Source organism: Strix uralensis, chromosome 2, assembly GCF_047716275.1.
Source record: "Strix uralensis isolate ZFMK-TIS-50842 chromosome 2, bStrUra1, whole genome shotgun sequence".
Lineage (NCBI taxonomy): Eukaryota > Metazoa > Chordata > Aves > Strigiformes > Strigidae > Strix > Strix uralensis.
In genome coordinates, this window is record NC_133973.1 from 134,459,998 (window position 1) to 134,478,193 (window position 18,196).

General features: G+C 48.8%; 1 protein-coding gene across 1 annotated transcript in view; it reads left to right on the forward strand.

Annotated features, from left to right (window-relative positions):
• Positions 1-18,196, forward strand: part of GAB2 (GRB2 associated binding protein 2) — a 96,568-nt gene that overhangs the window by 35,392 nt on the left and 42,980 nt on the right. The window lies entirely within an intron of this gene.

The following is an 18,196-nucleotide window of genomic DNA, read 5'->3' on the forward strand; positions in this document are numbered from 1 at the left end:
GCATCCGCAGAGATGAAACCCAACCTAAAGGTTGTGTGTGCTTCTCTGAGTGCCATTGTGACACAACAGATGCTATGGAGACCTACAGAGCAACTATAAGATGAAGAAGCTTGAGCAAATTGTATGTGGAGAGACCTAAGCCCCAGGTAACAATGGGGGTGGGTTAGTGCCTTCACCTCATTTCTGCTCGTCCTACTCTGTAAAACCCTCTCAGCGATTTCCCTCTTGTCCTTGGTGTTTACACCCTCCAAATATTTGCAGACAGTTGAGTTGCCAAGCCCCTGCTAAGCTGCCGTTAAGCCAAGCTAAACACATTAGCTCAGAAAGTCAGTCTCTCTGACTCCGTAATAATATTTTGCTTTGTTCTTCTCTGAATTTCCTCCAGTTTATTGATATTTTCCTGGGATTGTGGCACCTGGCCCTGATGGTGATACAGGAGGTGCTGTCCTTGCAGAAAACCAAACAATGGATAGAAAATGCAGGTGCCTGTGGCATATGGAGCCAGAAGGGGCGCTGGGTTTCATGGGGTCTATATGCCTCCTTGCCTTGTTTGAGTAGGTGCAGACTGGAGGTGGCCCCATGGCCCCTTGGCTAAACCCAGGGATTGGCTAATATAGGACCACTCTCTGTGAAGGTCAGTGGGTGCCTGTCTTATGGCCTTCCCTGGGCTCATCTCTCCTGTCTTCTCCTTAAAGAAGGTGGAAACTGAGCTTTGGCAGGCTCAAACCCCTCTACAGATCTGCAGTGCCAAAAGGGTCTTCAGAGCTTCTCTCCCAACTCATCTATGTGTCTGGGGTGCTTTCCCCAGTAGAAAAAAAACACTAGTAAGCCTTATCTCTAGACATAATGATACAGCTTTTGAAGCCCAGCCTGGTCCCGCTGCCATCTCCCTGACCTTCATTATTCCATGCCTCCGTTCCTCTCACTTGATCTTGCTGGCTGAAGCAAGGAGACATCCTTGGCTTGGCATAGAAATTCCTTTCTTCTGCATCCCAGGGTGCTAAGAACAGTCATCAGGAGTGCCTGGGCTACACATGGAGCCCACCCTGGCTGGGAAGGAGAACTGTTCCCCAGTGTTTGCTCAGGGTGGAGAACCCAGCAGGCTCCTTGTTGCTCATCCTTGCTGGTGGGAGGGCAAGGAAGCCACGTGTAGACAGGGCAGGGATCCACAACGGGCTTCACTCCTATTTACTCAGCTGCAGAAACCACTTGAGCTTGCAAAGGGCACCCATAGAGTCAACACAAACCGTCTGCAGCAGGCTGCAGCAGCGTGGTGGGGCAGAATCAGGCTGGACTGGGAGTGCGGGGGTGCATGGTGGGGTTAGGAAGCTCACAGCAAAAGGAAAGCCCAGGATCCCCTGCGGATCAGGAGGTAATGTAATGAGGCGCGGCTTCCCTCAAACTCTTGCAGAGTACAGGGTATATATGTATATCCTTGGAAACACCCAGCCAAGGAATCTGGGGTATTTTAACCCAGTGCAGACTCCCTGTCTTTCCCAAACCCAACAGCCTACGCAAGTCAGAGCAGGAAAGCCGCATACCCTGTGCATCCTCCACGGCCAAAGAGGTCTCATATTTTAGTAGTGTTGGTTTCTAAAGATCAATTGCCTTCAAAGGAGTTTGCAAATAAGGTCCTGTGCAGGAATACAGTGACTCTTATCACGGTGCCTGCAGGTGCAATCCCTGATCATGCTGCGCCTGCGTTCCCGTGCCCACACCTTGGTCCTCCACTCACTGCTGTGAGCCAGGCATCACTGAAATATGGAGGTTTATACTGGTGGGAGAGACATGCAAGTAGGATCAAATAAGCAGAAAAATCTGAATGAAGAAATGCTGGGATGGAGGTGCAGCATCCCAAAGTGGAGGGGAAAGCATTTTTCTACTTCACTGTGCACCTGCTCAGGCCACCAAGCTCAGCCTGCCCCACCAAAGGATTTGGGGACAGGGAGTCCCTATGAAAGCTGGACTGGTTCTCCCCTGACAGCTTGTGCAGGGCAGTCCTCACAGCCTCCAAGCAAATCACTCTGAGAAACTCTCCACTCCTTTTGGAAAGCATCTGCGGTAGTCCGTGACCCCAGGTCTCTTGAGGGGCACCTCCAAAGGCCACGCTTGCCTCAACGAGTTGGGTTCTTCATGCAGGTTGGCCACAAAGAACATTTCCTTCTGGCTTGCCTGGGCCAGACACCGTGTTCCCATTCCAGGATTGATCCCAGATGTGAGTTAGCATTACAAATACATCTCAAAACCCTCATTTCCCCCAGCTGCCAAGTCTTCCACCCCCATCCCAGTCCCTCTTCTAGAGGGATGATTAACACATGCTGCAATAAAACTCATCAGTTACTGCTCTTTCCACCCCTCTTTGCTGCAGGTTCAGGTTCCCATGTGCTGTTTTCTACCTCTCAGTTTGCAGAACTGTTGCAGGCAGAAAAATTACTCCCCACATATAACTACACTTTCCACTCCCAAAGTGTTTTTGCAGATAGCAGCTCAGCCGTTTTTTTGTAACATCCATCTGAGATTGGGTCTTGATTTGGCTCTTGGAAAACTGGGCCCAACAGGGTAAAACCCCTTTCTCCAAGGGTTTTTGACAGAATAATGGCAGCTGCAGCATCGGATCTCACAAACTCCTAGCTCCCGATCTTGCATTCAGCTTTCTGCTGCAGTTTATTCTGTTCAGTCCCATTCTGTGTATTTTATCTCATCTAACACCCAGGATATGTAAGCTTTACGAAGCTAAGAATAAGCAGGGATTAATGCATCTCAAGTCTATCTCCCTGGTCTCTCTCCAGGTCTTCTCCTAAGGAGTGAAATTTAGCACACTGTTTAGGTGCCCTCATGAACCTTTCATTACATACTCCCATAGTATCAAACTTAATTGGCAGCCAATTTGCCCATTGATAAAGAGAATGTGAGAATGAGCTCCAACAAAGCATTTGGGCTTTAAAACACTCTCCAGCACCCACTGGTGTGATAGTCAGGGCAACGAGCAGGACGCAGGATGCAGCTCCCAACCCCCCGAGGTTTGAAGGTACCTTGCCGCGTCCTTTTGTCCCCGCTGCACTTTCCAGGCGCCTTCTTGGTGATGAAGCAAATGGAGCTTTTGTGTCCTCTCTAATAGCCTGAGAGTCCTGTAGAGCCTGAGCACTTTGCAGGCTGCCTTTATGGGAGGAGAGCGGCTTTATCTTTATGACACTAATGGAAAAACAAGACCTAATGACAGCTAATCCTGCTCATTTCACTTACAGGGCTACTTTTGGTGCCGAGTGGTATTTATGCTGTCGGTTTGGCTTATCCAGTTTTGCCCTGCAGTGCCCTGCTCCTCCACATCCCATACATGTTAGTTTGAATCAGGGGTTGTTGAGGAGCAAATCTAGTGATTCCCTTGCTGGAGAAAGCCAGGAGCAGAAAAGAGGACAATCTGGGTGCAGGTCTGGGCACCTTTGTCTGGAGGATGTCCAATATGCACCTTCGCTGTTTCACGAGCACTGTGATTCCCAGAACGTGTGGATGGGTTCGTCCACCACCCCTCATCATGTTTTCCTTTTGCATTTTTAGAGGGGCCAACATGGGGGGGGGGGGGACTCAAGGTTCCTCCCTAAACCCACAGACAGGTTCAGGGAGGGATGAGCACTGTGTGGGAAGGAGAACTGGGGAGTCTTGTTTCTCTGGCTGTGTCCATGCGGCGTATGGGCTGAATGTTTCCTTTGTGGTTTGGTCTGTGGAGGCTTGTGTCTAGCCCTTTGCTCTCGTGCCAGGGAGTCCCGGCACTTCCATCCTGGAGCTGTCTCGCTGAGACAAAGGACGTCAGTCTGCGCACAACTTCCCCAGCTCTTCCCTTAGCCCTTCTGATGGTTCTGTGTTGGAGTGGAGCATGTTTAAGTGGGGCAACAAAGAGGTCATTTTTTTCCCAGCGCAAAGTACCCTAATAAATTAACCAGTGAGAATTTTAATAATACATGAAAGGAGAGAGGTTCACCGCTTTTGGAAAGGCTTTTCAGCTATTGACAGGGTCAGCAGCTGGGTCGGTGGCCGTTGGGATTCCAGTGGAGGGAGAGGTGGTGGGCATCATCCTCCACCGATGAGCATATCTGTGCCATTGGGCCAAAAGAGAGCTACCCCCATTTCAACATACTGATATAAATGTTGTTAACAGCTTTTCAACACACATTAACAGGCAGACAGAGGAGCTGATGTTGGGGGGGGCGGTGGTATGGAATTAGCATCCACCCTCCTGTCCACTCTTCTGAAGCCTGAAGCACATGGGCTTCAAGCTGGGCTTCAAGCTGGGCTTCCAGCTGGGTTTCCAAAAAGATGAGGCTTGTGTGATCAGTCAGGGGTAACAGTAGACTACTTCAGTTGTGTCTGGCTGCAGCCACTTTTAATGGAATAATTTAAATTTAAGGAGAAAAGGCTAATCCACAGAGGTCACACTAAACAGTCCTGTTCATCTGGTAGCTTCTCAGCTGTTGTAAAGTGGTTTTCAGCACCTCAGCTGATTTATTCCCCTTTGGCTTCCTTGATTTTAAAGAAGTCTTTAAACAAGGCATTCTGCTACCACGACCCCAGGTTATTTTCCTGCCCTGTTCAGCCAGATTTGTCGGCATTCTTCAGGTCAGAGTCAGAATATTTGATGTTCTCACTGTGTTGTTGGTCAGGCAGGAAATAGGAATGACCAGAAACCCTGTAGCATCCCAAATACACTATTGCAAGGGCTTCTATAGGCTCTAATTTTAGAAGATAGTAGTGACATGAATATTCATTAGGAGTAGGTTATCTTTGAATAGGCCATCTTCTCATCCGTTTGACCTTCTCATATACGTTGGCTAAACCATACTACTGTTTATCAAGTAACTTATTATACACTTGAGTTCCCAAAGCCAAATAGACTATTTGTGCTCCGGAATATCTTCCCCAGGCTTTGCTTGCTGGCAAAAGGCAAAGGCTGGGGCAGACACATGGTTAATAAACTGCCTCAGCACTGTGCTGATTGCTGTTCCTGAAGGCCATGATGGACTTGGACAATGCACAGTTGTATGCTGTCACAGCATCCATCAGACTCTGGCCATCTGCCTTTGAAGTGCTGCTTTCTAGGGAAGGTCTCTTTCTCCCTGCAAGGAAGCCCAGGACATTCCTTGCTGTCTTCCAAATTCTGTGTAGATGGTCTCTGGAGACTGCCTCTCCTAAAGCCTTCTGCCCCAACCAAAACTGTCAATGGCCACTTCCCCTTGATTTTGGGAAGGGGTCCCATCACTGAAGGACCATGGAGAGATTTGAAAATCTGGTATTTGAGGAAGAGGTGAGCAGAGCAGTATGCAAAGTTCCTGCAGGGAAGCTCATTTTGGTCCTGGAAGCAGCAGTCTTCCCACCTTTCCACCAAAGCATGGGAAAAGAAGACAACAGCTTTCCAGGTATGGGGAGAAAGGGATTAGGTTATTCCTGAATAAGGGAGTTACTTCCAATCCAGAAGGTAGAAGAAATGTTCAGAAGAGACTCTCTAGGCAGCGAAAGGTCAATGCCCAGCACCAATCCCGGGCCCACAGTTCTGTTAATGACAGGTCAGCTACAGGATACGAGGGCAGCCCATAGAGCCCCAAGCACGTGACAAGTGAATTAAAACCTGACAGATCCCAGAAGATGTCAGCCTCAAATGTAGCTTTTCTTTGTGCCATTTTTCAGGGATTAGTACTAGGTTTCAGCATTTCTCTAAGTGAAGCATATCCTATGGCTCCTGCAGGGAGAAGTTGCCAGTGGCACAAAGGGTAATGAAACAGTAAATGTTGAAGACAAATTCATCAAACGGGGCAGTCTGTATCGCTTGGCAAGCAGACCCCATTTGAAAAAAACATTAGAAGACAGTCCAATGCAAAATTGTACATCAAAGGAGTAGAAATTAAGACTGTTCCTACGGAAAAGGGCAGTGGATCACCAAATGCAGGATTTCCTGGGTTTAGCAGAAAGAAATTTCACAAGCAGCTCCTGACATGAGTTGAGGCTGCAGCAGAAACAGCTACAGTGACCTTTGATGTTGAAATGAAGGGTTAGGAGGTGCATTTATTTTTCCTTATATACAGCAATGACAAAATGTGTTAGAGTAGCTGGCTAGTACTGTCGATGCCAAAGAGAAAGAAAGGGAACATGAAAGTATTGAAGAAATGGTGTTTAGCACAGCAAATGCTTGGGCTGGCAGCTGGTTAGTTTTTTGGAAGAGCTGAGAGGTTGGAGCACACAGATGATTGTGCTATTTTTTCCCCACAAAGGTGCTAAGGATGCTCCAGTCTAGTGGAGAAGGGCATCACAAGAGCCCTTTGCAAGGTGCCAAAGCCACAAAGTGACAGATTGGAAGCAACCCCCTCCCTGCTTTTTCTTTCTGGAGATGGTGGCTAAATACAAGGACGAATGATCAGTTACTGGGGTCCATATGGGCATAAATGTGCATTTAATTAAAAGCCTGTGATGTAGAAGAAAGCAGTTTGCAGTCGTAGGATCACTGAATAATTCAGGTTGGAAGGGACCTCAGGAGACCTGGACTGCCTGAATCTGTGATTCACACAGGTGAAGGGGGAATCTGGAGAAAATTTTTTTCTGTAGGCACAGGGTTGTGGGACTGGAAGGGTTGTGAGGACTCAACACAGACTCTAACCAACGGCTGTCACTGACAGATGTTTTGGCTATTGGGAACATCTGGAGATGCCTCACTGTGGCATTGAAACCAGAAATCTATGTATTTTAGCTGGCCACCCTCAACCCAGCTGTGCAACAAGTGAGATGTGGACCCTTGTGTTGTGAAGATCTGGGGTTGTCCCCATGTGTACCCTGAGTTATCTTCCGCTGCCCTCCAGCCCAAGAGTCAAACTGCCTGAGCATGGTGCTTACCAGGAGAGCAGTGGTCAGGGCTGTGAGCTCGGCATGATGAAGCCTTGGGGAGTGTTTGGATGTGCATGTGCCTTCTGTGAGTGTCTCCTGGAAACCCGTAAATCCCTCAGCAGGTTTCAGAAGGGCCTGACAGCAGGATGAGATAATTAGATCTCTACGAGTTTCATCTAAAAGGGTGAGCTGAAAGAGGAGAAAAATCCTCTCTTAACAAAGGAAAGTCTTTTGCATGAGCTTACACATTATGAAGCACCAGGGAATCCACTTGTTAAGGTGCCCTTTTAAGCTGCAGGAATGAACGCCAGGTCCCAAAATCAGCTAAGCCATGAGAAACGAGCCCACAGGTAAGTGAGTTCTGTTGGTGCCGCTCTCCATGGAGCTGTTTTTCTCATAGGAGCTTTTGACTCAATTTCTCACTTTTGCCCACATTTAACGTGTTTGGTCTCACAGCCTCCTGCCTCTTTCTTGCCAAAATACCAACTACACCCACCTTTCCTGGAGCAAAACCAGGACAGCATGTGAAGCTGTGATGGTTGGGCTCTGCCACGAGGGTCAGTGTGACAATGCTGCCTCCCTTGCTCCTTCCAAGCCTGGCACATTTGAACACCCATAGAGGGTCAAACCCAAGTCCATCTACTGTTGAATGTTGCAGTGGTCCATAAGCAGGCAACTAGGGAAGACTCCCTCCTCCTCCTAATATTTTCCCTGTTGTCAACAGTCTTCAGTACAGCCTTCCATTGCTACACATGATGGCACCTTTGGGGGATTTTGTCTCTGTGATCTTGTTCAGTCTCCACTTGGGGCCAGCTAAACTTGAAGCTTCCAGAACATCCTTCAGCAAGGAGTCCCACAGGTCATTTCTGTGTGGCCCATTTTTGTGTGCCCTGAGCCTGGCTCCTCTTATGATGATGTACCATCATTCTTGTATTAGGTGAGAGTGAGTGGGTCATCACCACCTTCTCCCTGCCATTGATGGTTTCCTCAGCATCTCTCCTATCCTGACTCTTTTCCAGACTGAGGAGGTCTGTCTCACTTAATAGTTTCTTGCAGAGAACAAGGCCATTCCAGTCCTTTGATCATTCTTGTTGCCCCCTTTGTGCCAGCAACTCTGGTGAATAGTGATTGTAGCCAAGGGGTCAGGGGAGTAATTTATTGGCTTGGGAGCCAGAAGGCGAGGTAAGGACCTCACCACCACTGCAATTTGAGTAGCCCTGGCTGGATTAGCTCTCTTCTTTCATTCATCATCTGACTTTTCTCTTCCAGTCTGGCATCTCTGAGCTAATGATGTTTCTCACAGCATCTGGCACAAAGCGGCCCACGTTTTGGATAATGTCTCATGTTGGGGCTACCATGGTCATGTTTCCTTGACAAAAAAGCTACAGCAAGGAAAGATGAAAATCAAAATTTTGTGAAGGCATAAGGATGCCCAATTCCCATGGTATTCCCAGGGATTTGGTGTTTTTTTCCAGAGGGTTTGTGGGAATGTGCTGGGGAAGGTAAAAAAAAGAGAGATTTGAGGGGGTATGTTTCACCAAAGCAAACCTGTGCTCTGCAAAACATTGTATGACTGGACCCTGTGCCAGTTCCTGTATGTCAGGTGGAAGTTTTTCAATTGGAAGTGCAACACCCCTCACTCGTCTCCTAACTGATGTCCCAATGGTGCAACTGTCTTTCTCTCAGAAAGGGAGGTGGGCACCACAATGCTCAAGAAGTGCAATTTTGTCACATTTTCTAACTCTTATGGAGGTTAGTCCATCTGGAGACAGTTACACACTGAGACAATGGGACAGCTCATTAAAGTGGCTGAAAATTAACAAGCTTCGGAGTTTTTCTAAAATTAGAAATCATCCCTGGAAAGGCAAGCCTATCCCAAATATCCTGCAACAAGCCAGAGACACCAGGAGATCAGTCCCTTAGATGAGGGGAGAAACGTCCTGACCCTTTACTATCATCCTCAGCCCCACAGCACCTCCAGGTCATCATCTCAAACCAAACAAGGGATGGTGGTTTTTGCTGTGCATAGAGCCTGTTAAGCTCAGAAGAGGTTCAGTATCACCTTGTAAGATACTTTTTCTGCAGCCTTTAAGTGAAGGCAGTGGGATGCCAAGGGGAGGGGGAAGCATCCTGACATACCTCTCATTCCTGTTGTCCACCTCTTATGTCCATCTGTATTTCACTCTACTTTCACTGACAGATTGAGGGCAGAGCAGTTTAATTACAGGATTCACTCACAGAGCTGACACAGGTGCCGGTCTCCAAGTGACTGAAACTAAGCTTCAAATTGGCTATTTCAGATGCTTTTCTTGGTTCAAAAGCATTGTTTTAAATCAGCTTTGCTTTGAAACACAAGCAGCATTCAGGGGTTGGAAAAGGTTCACTGGCTGGGAAACCTGTTTCTTATAACAGCCCCTTCCCCATCTCCCTCTGGGGCTCATAGACGCTCATGGATGTGGGACAAAAAAAACTCGAAAACACAATGCCCTCCCTGGAAAATATCTCACAGCCAAGCCCAAGCCTGGTGAAAGCAAACTTTGTCCTCTCCTGAGCATCTTCCCAGACGCTGCAGAGGACTGGCGACAGGTGACACAGGGTGGGAGAGCAGCCGCAACCTCCAGGAGAAGGCAGAGGGGAGATGGGCAGCGATGTGTTCTTTCCCATGAAGCCCATCACTGGGCACTCATGGGGCAAAACATCCCTGCAACGAATTTTGTGTGGGCAGAGATTGCCATGTATTTGCTGAGGAAGTCTGGGGCAGGATTCACAACCCCTGCCAGCGTGACGTGGGGGTTTTGGGGGGCAGATCCCTGTCCTTGGGGTAGCAATTTGGCATAGCCCAAAGCTAGAGGTGAGGGAAGGGAAATTGCTGACAGTGCCGTGGTATTTATTTTGCTCTTGCAGAGGCCAGAAAGCTAGAAAAACTCAGTTATCAAAATGCTGTGCTCGGAATCATTTGTTCATGCCGCATTCCCATGTCCAGCCCTGCTTGTGTAATGGTCGGGAAAGCACTTATCAGAGCCTGATACCAGAGTCTCAGGAGGGAAGAAAAATCTCTGAGCAGTTTGCTTTTTCTTCCAGAAACTCAAAGTTGAAAAAGCAGAGTAAACTCTGCTCTCGCTGTTGGCGTGCTAGCGTGGCATGGACTGACTTACCCCAGCGGGTTGGTTGGCTCTTGCTCACCTCCGTAGGGTTGAGTGTGGTCAATGGTGGTGGCTGGGTTTTGCAAACAGACTTGAGGAGCACCAGTCTTGATGTGTGTCGTGTAAAATATATATAACTATAGTATCATAATAAATATGATAAATATAATATCACATAATAAGCTGCTGGGGCATCCTGTTTGGTTGTGGAAGCCCCTTGTCCATGTCAGCCTTAAAGAGGCAGCGAGGTGCAAGCCAGCCCACACAGCACTGCACCGGTGTTGGTGGGGGACGAGGATGATGCAGCTTTGTGCTCAGTTTGTCACTGGTGTGGCAGAACCTCATGTTTGGGCCTAGTGAGGTGATACAGCAGTGCCATCACCCCGCAGCTTGTTCCAGCATCAAGTCAGGATGCAGCTGGGACAGATGCAGGGGCTGGCAATCACCCTTGGGACTGGCATTGCCAAAAACAAAGCACCTCAAGGCCAGGGATGAAAATCCTATTAGTGGCCCTGGCTTCTGGATCAGACGCAGACTAAACAGTTGGCTGGAGACTCTGCAATCCCTTTGGGGCTGCGGGGGTATCGCCTGCAGCGTTGCTTTTGCAGGACATGGTCCCTTTCACCATGTTGTTTTTCAGGGGCTGGATGATGGGGACTTGGGGCAGAGGTGATGGTGGTGTCATCTCACGCCTCCACTGACTGTCTTGCAGATCCCTGGGGAGCCACCAGCTCTGCCCGTCCCCACACAGGGACACCCACCTGCCTGCACCTCCTTTGGGTGCTGCTCCAGTCCCCCCACAAAAGGGTGTGCCACGGTGGGGCAGGGGGAGAGATTTCAGCTAGGAATAACAGAGTGGAATACAGAACAAGGCTGAATAGCAGAAAATACTTCCAGATAACAAAATCCATGGCATGGTGGGCGGGACATGGTGGAGGCCTCACACATGGACCGTTCACAGCCAGCCTCGGGGCAGGAGCTGGCCTCCAGCTTGCTCCTGGAACCCTGTGCTTTCCCAGCACCTTCCCGCTTGCAAAGGCACCTTGCAGCTTTCAGCAAGAGAAATTACCCAGAAAAGATTGTTTTACTCAAGGAGAGCTAAAAAATACCAATGCTGCCCTTTCTCATGCTAAACGCTGAGGATGGGTGTGCAGTGAGTGACTACACCGGTCCCATATCAGGGCTGGGGGTCTGATCAGTCTCATCAGGTCTCCGTACTACGAGTTCAACACTCCTTGCTGGGAGTTGGGTCTCATTATGGAAAACTAATTTAGATTTGGAGATAACTAAGGTCAGAAGGGACCTTTGGAGATCTCCAGATCAACTTCCCGCTCAAAGTGGGGCCAGCTTGAAGTTAGGGCCAACTCTGGACGTAAATCACATTGCTTCTGGTCTTGTCCAGGCAGTTTTTTAATATCTCCAAGGATGGACATCACCCCATCTGGGGTTTTTTTGTCCTACCACTCATCGTGAAGCCTTTTACTTACATCTAATGGGACCTTCCCATTGCCTCTCATGCTGTCCCCATGCATGTCGCTGTAGAGTTTGGCTCCATCCTCTCTACACCCTCCATGTAGGAGCACTCCTGGACCACCACAGGGTTTCCCCTGTGTCCTTCTTTCTCAGTCACGGCTTGTCTAGTGGTATAAGTACAACCTCACTACTCAAAACTATTTTGTTTTTCTATCCCATCCTTAATCAGGCTCTCCAGCATCCCAGCAGAAACACAGTTGGCGCCCTCATGTCCCAGAGAGACATCTTTATTTTCCTAAGATTGACCATGCAGCACTGAGCTACTGAAATCTTTCCAACCGGAGAACTCCCGCAAAATAAATATGGAGGGAAATGTTTTCCACATTGTGCCACTGCTTTGTTGCCCATTGCGTTCACAGAGCACGGCAAGGAGGAGTGGGTCCTCCAGCTCACACCGGTGTACCTTTAGCTCCGAGCCATCCTAACCCCTTCCTTCCCTGGTAGCAAACCTCTCTGGTGGTAGGAGCTGGTTTTGAAGCTTATAGGTTTTTAAATGATCTTGCAAATAGGTTTTAGTCTGTGCTGAAGCTTCACCTCCTTAAAACCGCATCTCAGCCAGTCGTGAGCGATGCTCGGTGCAGGAAGCCTCACGCCTGCCATGCTGCCTTTGGGTGGATTTCTCACGTAGTGATTCAGCGTGTGCTCTGAAGCCTAATTACACTTCTGATAGTGGGGAAAAAAATCCCAGGAGGGAAGGTCAGTTCAACAGCCTGAGATACACACTGGGTTGGGGGTTTTTTGCATCGCCGTTACTTCCCTCAATCCCTCAGCGAGCCAGGAAAAAGCCACATTGTACCCCAGCAAGGTTTCCTGTGCCCTGCAGGGTCTCGCCGCTGCAGTGCGGCGTTATTAACGCTGCCAATCAAGTCTCCCCCAAAGCGATGCTGCTAACGAACTCGTCGTGAACTCAGCCACGGCACACACGTGATTAGCGGGGATCAGTCTCCATCCCTTTGAAGGGTGAGAGGAGCAGGGCTGGGACCTGTCTGTTTCCAGCATCATGTAGAAAGGTTCTGTGAATCAGCAGCAGGCAAGGAGAAGGTGCTTGGAGAGCTATGGGGAGGTCTGGAAGGGCAGGAGGGGACTCAGGGAGCTCCTGTTTGCTCTTGGGCTCGGGGACATCGGGGATTTGTGGAGGCAATCAGCCAGCAGAACTGTTACCTGAGCAGACACGGAGTGGGGGGGGGGGGGGGGGGGTTTCCTCGCTGCTTGCAAATCTTCCAAGCTGCATTTCCTTTGAGTTAGCGCTAACACGGGGAGGGGAGAGACATTCTTGCATGAATAATAAAACCAGCATCCTTCTGTCCATCAGATGAGATAAAAAGCCTCCAGGGACACAGAGGAAGACAACATTATTATACAGGTCACAAATAGGTTATTCTACAATCCTCCTGTAAGGGGCTTCACTCCCCGATGCTGGTAGCACCAGCCACAGTAGGGGACCTTGTGCAGGGCTGTGGGGATGGGGTGGCCAGAGCAGAGTCAGCCCCAGTGTGGGGTAACACAGTCCAGTGGCTACAGTCAGCATTGTTGTTGCATGTGGCAAAAACAATAACACTGCTGAGAGAGCCAAGACACCCAAAACGTGCTCTTGGGATACCCCCATCATCTCTATCTCCCCTTCCCAGGGATGATCTTGCCAGGATGGCTAAAGTGGTGGCAACCAGGAGGGGACATCAAGGGGACGTGGTGGCTGGAAGAACAGTGAGACCTTTCCAGACATCACGGTCCTTCTCACATGCTCCTGAAGTGTGAGCTCCTCTCTGACACACCAGATGTGCCAGGAGCTGGAGGGCAAATGTGCTTGATGGGGTGCAAGACCACTCTGCACTGCAGAGTGAAAATTGGGGCATGTGGGGCTGGGACAGGCTCAGGGCTTTCTGTGAGCATGGTGGCATCCCCGCCAGCAGCTGGCGGCTGCAGGGACAATGACAGGAGCCATCCTGCACCTGGGGCTTCTCTGGCTCTGGGCAGATCCAGGACACAAACACATTCTTGCCTCTCTGTGGGGTTTCCTGCTCAAATTGCTCAGTCCCTGGCTTCATCCTGGTGTGAGAAATTTGCCGGATGTCACGGCTAGGTCACTCATCCCGCCTGCCAGCTCAGATTAGATCCTGTGATTTGTGTCAGATCAAATTTTGGAAGGTTTACTTAACACTGGTGGTGTGCTGTGCTTGCAGGGACAAACATGGAAGCAGGGAGAGAAGGAGCAGCGCACAGAGATTTCCTGGGAAATATATATTTATTTCTCTCTTCTGTCTTCTCTTCTCTTCTCTTCTCTTCTCTTCTCTTCTCTTCTCTTCTCTTCTCTTCTCTTCTCTTCTCTTCTCTTCTCTTCTCTTCTCTTCTCTTCTCTTCTCTTCTCTTCTCTTCTCTTCTCTTCTCTTCTCTTCTCTTCTCTTCTCTTCTCTTCTCTTCTCTTCTCTTCTCTCCTCTCCTCGCCTCTCCTCGCCTCTCCTCTCCTCACCTCTCCTCTCCTCTCCTCTCCTCTCCCCTCCCCTCCCCTCCCCTCCCCTCCCCTCCCCTCCCCTCCCCTCCCCTCCCCTCTCCTCTCCTCTCCTCTCCTCTCCTCTCCTCTCCTCTCCTCTCCTCTCCTCTCCTCTCCTCTCCTCTCCTCTCCTCTCCTCTCCTCTCCTCCTATCCCTATATATGCTATAAGGGTGTGGTGGTAAAATTATTACTGTTTGAGAGGTCTGGCTCAGATGTTTGTCCTAATAGGAAGAACATTCCTTCCAACTGAAAGCTAACAGTCTCTGACTTTTCCAACTCCTCACTTCTGAGCTAAGATAATATTGGGTGAAGCACTCCTATAGGCCCCACCAAGAGCCATCTCACTGTATTTGCTGTTTGATTCCTTCTTAGGATTTTGGCAGTTAGCAAGCTCCCTGGGGATAGATACCTAACTTTGTTAACATTGAAATTATTATTTTCCTCATGTCTTTTCTTTTTTTTCTGAAACAATATATAGGCTGCGTCTCTGCAATCGCTTGGCAGAGAACAGGGGAGCAAAGGGAGAGATGCTGTCCAAATGTCCTCTCGCTATGATCATAGTTAAAGCCTCTGTCTGACCTGCCCTTAATTGCACTTGGGTTATTACGCACTTGGAGTCTCCAGATTCTCTGACAAGGGACAGTCTGAGCCCTCTGCACTGATGCCACCAGCTCTGTCACATCATTGCACCATCAGTACAGCCACAGGGGACGTGAGTGACCTCACTCATGGTGTGGTCAGAACATGTCCCATGATGGTATCTCAGTTGCGCAAGAGCAGCCACCTCTCCAGTTGGGCTCTCCTGGTTCCTCACCCAGCAGATGGGACAGGAAGGGTCCAACCACTGCCCGAGCCCCCCAGAGCATCCCTGCTAAGTGCACTCAGCCAACGAACCCAGCAGCACCACCTCAGCTGTGCCAACCAACTGTTCAACCCATAAAACAACCAATTCCAGGTAGCATCCAGCTGGAAAGGGGTCGGCTTTGCAAACTTTAACTTGCCACATCACTGTTGAGGTAGAAAGCAATCAGGCAGAGGTAGAAAGCAATCAAGCAGCAGTCATAGTTCTCAGCACTCAGGGAGGGTTTACGTTGCACTGGCAGCATGATGGGCATTTTTTTTTAACAAAAAGTCTTTAAACGAAGTAATTGGCAAGCATCAAAATATTTCTCAGTTATATTAAGGGCCTTTAGCAGCTGTAATTCAACTGTGAAGCAACCTGATGCAGGCAAAAGACCACACAGCTGGAAATTTGTGCCACAAAGGCACCGGCTTATGGCTGTTTAGCTGTTGGCCTGTCTATGTTGTAAAGCTGTTAAACAAACACAGCCCTTGGCTCACACCACATGTTGGTGAGGCAGTGTTTTGGCAGGAGCGGGCTGACAGCAACAGGGGCTTCAAAGTTGATGGGAAGAAATGGAAATAAGGGGAGAAGAAAAATTCTGGTGGAGGAAGAGATGCGTATTGGCCATCACAGCTCCATGGTGGGAGAAGGTGGTCTCGGAAACGGCGTGTAGGTTCCTGTGGAGTTGCATCCTCCTCTCTTTTGGCATGGGCTGCAATTGCCATGCACATATGGATCCTATGCATCCTACTGCTGTCGCAGCTCTTGGTTGATAGACCCTTAAATCACTCTCTTGCAGGAAGGTGATATTTAAGGGAAGCCTAAACATAGAAGATTTTGATTATATTGATAGCTTGAATGGGGAAACAAGTATCCCAGGAGGACGAGCCACGTGCTGCAGGCTGCGTATCCTCTGCCACATATTGCTACATGTCAAAGCGAGCTCCGTTAGTGCCACGAGATGCTCCAAGAGCAGCCCCAGCCTGGCAAACACAAGCTGAGCCGTCTTCCTAATGGAGACGTAGCAAATCTCTAGGGAAGAACTAAAATATGCTTGCTGAGCTCAGTGCTCAAAAAGTCAAAGAAATGGGGAAAATCTCCACAAAAATGAGAAGGTTCCTGACTATTTCTTTCTTATTTCCTTCCATTCTCTTCTAATAGTCAATGTTTATTTCTCTGGCTCAGAAACTGATCTTAGGAGGCAGGAACTGCTGGTCCTGCTGTGGAGATGTGCCATGGGAGATGTATCCAGCTGTGCTGCCTGCAGCCACCTGTCCAGGACAGACAAGTCCAGAGGCTGCTGCCATGAGCTGTTTTTCTGGGTCAGAAGCAGTTCTAAAAGAAAACCAGTGACTCTTGATCATCAGGATTGCACCAAGCAGAGGTGGGCAGGGTGGGCATCCCAGATTGGTGGGGCTGTTGCCCTGTCCAAGGATCCCACCCTCCAGTGATACTTGAGCTCCTGAAGCTTCCCAAGAAATTTTGTCCTGGCAAGAGCAGTTCTTTTGCAACCAGCTTGTGTTAGGACTTACTCAACACCACCAAACTGCATGTGTTATACTCTTTTCTCTGCCAAATATTGACTGTGTGGGGCTTTCCATTGCTACCAGGCAGACCAAAGAGAATTAGAGAAGTTGTGGCTCTGGCATTGGTGATAAAAAGAGAAGCTGTGGTAGCATTGCTGGCCTCGCTTGCAGCATTTCCTCCTATTTTCTTCATGAAAGCTCTAAATTCTGGAGTCTAGTTTCTGTATTTTGTGTGTTTTTTAGTACAACTTCTCAGCCATGAAGGGATGCTGCAAGGCTTGACTCCAAACAGTTGGAAAGCAACGAGCCAAGTAGCAAGAACTAGTGTTGGATATGTCTTCATTCAGGTGGTGGTTTGTGTGTTGCACAACTTGATTTTCTTTCAGACCACCTCACTGATGTGTGCCCATGTCTTAGTCCTGCCAAGTGGCTGCAGAGAAACGGCTCAGTGTTAATAGGAAGACGCTAATGGGATATTTTCCACCTAGGGCTAGCAAAAATGTTTGTGAGTTTGTTTCCCAATGATTTGGGTGATCCATCTTGAGGAGATGGACTAGCAAATTATTGCTGCTGCCTGGTGAAATTGTTTTTTTCTCTCCCTGATGGACACAGCTCTGCTCTGTGCAGTTTTTTTTCATCTAAAAGCAGCCATTTTGATGAAAAGTGAGTGAGCGTCTCCTGGATGAACCCAAAATCTGCCAGCCTTGCACGTTCTCTTACTAAGCAATTTGCTGCTCCGCTGCATTTGGAAGATTGCACTGAAGTTGCTTTCCTGGCACTGGGAGCCAGTTTGAGAATTAGTGCAAAACTAATTTGGTTACAAATCTCAAAGACACCAACAAAAGCTATTTTTAAGCCTTTGAGAAGAACGGTGTGAGCCAGACCATTCAGAGAAAACATCATAGGGGTTTCTTACCCTCAGCCACCAAAGTCTCAAAAATTGTGGGATCCTGGTGCAATTGGCTAGCTGAGATCTAGCACATGCCCATCGCCAATATGCAAAGCCTCACAGGGCTGTGGTCACCTCCCGTGGAGCATCATAGAGGTCCCAGCACACCACTCACCTTGCTGCCTCTCTTGGGTTACTACAGATGTTTATGGCTGTTAGTTCTTCCTTCTTAGGGACATCATGTGCTTCCTCATGACCAAACCTCTCATAATCATATGAACCCTAAAAACTGGTGATTTAAAAAAAAATAAATAAGGTAAATCTCATAAAAAAACAAAGTGTCCACAGCCAGGGCAGGACAGTGGGGATCACATCTCTTCCCTTGGCATCCTTTGGTGCAAACCAAGGTCTGTGTTGGGTAATGCAGGAGAGCTGGTAATAACCCACATCACCCCGCTCATCCATGTGGGCTGTATCCAGCTGATGTTGTTCGTGCACCTCTTGAACCTTCACTGCCTTCAAAGGCAGCCTGAATGAACACAGATGTTTCAAGGACTACACTTAGACATCATCCTTCCCTTCCATATGCCATGAGGGCTGAGCCCTGCACAAGGCAGCATAGCTCTGCGATGGGGAGCAGCTCAAGGTGGTCTCTTGTTCCATGCATCCCTTCTGCAGGTGCCAGGATGCTCATGCAGAGCCCACCCCCAAAAAAACACCCCTCCAGCCCATGGGATGGGGAGTTACACCTGCACGATTCTCTGTGTAATATAACTCAGAGCTTTTAACACATTATTGTTGTGTTTATTCCCCCTCCTGTGGGCTCCCATCTGCGTTTGGCATGGGGAGAGCAGAAAGACCGCAGCTCCCAGTGCCAGGGCTGATGGCTGACATTTATTTTGCCAGT